The sequence below is a fragment of the Bison bison genome, unplaced genomic scaffold (genome assembly GCF_000754665.1).
Source record: "Bison bison bison isolate TAMUID 2011002044 unplaced genomic scaffold, Bison_UMD1.0 scf7180017863663, whole genome shotgun sequence".
Classification (NCBI taxonomy): domain Eukaryota; kingdom Metazoa; phylum Chordata; class Mammalia; order Artiodactyla; family Bovidae; genus Bison; species Bison bison.
The window spans coordinates 191523-192755 of NW_011494235.1; positions in this window are offsets into that span (position 1 = coordinate 191523).

Sequence of the window (1233 nt, forward strand, 5' to 3'; positions counted from 1 at the left end):
AGACATGGATTTGATCCCTGATCTGGGAAGATCCCACATGCTGCAGGAACAGCTAAGCCTATGTGCCACAACTATTGAGCCTGCACTCTAGAACCAGGAAGCCACAACTACTGATCCCACAAGCCTCATTGCTTCATTGCTGCTGAAACCCACACACCCTAGAGCCCATGTTCCATAACAAGAGAGGCCACCGCAACGAGAAGCCTGTGCCCCACACCTAGAGAGCACCCCTGCCCTCCACAGCTGGAGAAAACCCCGTGCAGCAGTGAAGACCCAGCACAGCCAAAAATAAATGAAGCAATTACAATTTTTTTTAATTCTGAAAAAATAAAAGAAAAAGATTATCGAGCATCTTCTATGTGTCAGGTACTATTCTAGGCACTTGCAATTGAATGAAACAGATGAAGATCTCTGCCCACGTGGAACCTACATTCTAATAGAGGAAACTTATATTCCCAGGAAATAGCAAACATGAGTCATCCTTGACTCATCGCTTTCCTTCAGATCCCATCAGTATGTCCTGTCAATTCAATCTTCAAAATTTCTCCAGAGTCTGAGCATGGCTCTCCACTTCCACTGCAACAACCCTGGTTCAGCCACCATCTTCCTCTCCTGGATGATTACTGCAGCCTCCTAATTGCTCCCTCTGCATCTGTCTTCCCTTTTTTCAGTCTTCTAGAAACAGCACCCAGAACGATCTTTCAAAACATAAGCTGGATCATGTCACATATCTTCTCAAAACCTTCCAGTGGCTCCTGCCCTCACACAAAGTAGAGGAACCTTATAATACCTGATCAGGACACCTGAATCTTTCTCTCCTCTGTCCCCCTAAAGTCTTCAAAACCACTATTGCTGCTGTGTGCAGGGCTCAGAATGGGCCTTTGCAAAATGAGTATGAAACCCCAGAACCTAATATACAGCCAGAAACAGACGATATTTAGCACATGGTAATACACTGACATTTATAAGACTCAAACACCAGGTTCTTATGGAAGATAGGATACCTGAGATAGAACCTTTCATCCTGGACTTCCAGAAAGGAAAAAGGGCTTTCCTCAGTTCAGTTCAGTTCAGTTCAGTCGCTCAGTCGTGTCCAACTCTATTCGACTCCATGAACTGCAGCACACCAGGCCTCCCTGTCCATCACCAATTCCCAGAGTTCACTCAAACGCACGTCCATCGAGTCGGTGATGCCATCCAGCCATCTCATCCTCTGTCGTCCCCTTCTCCTCC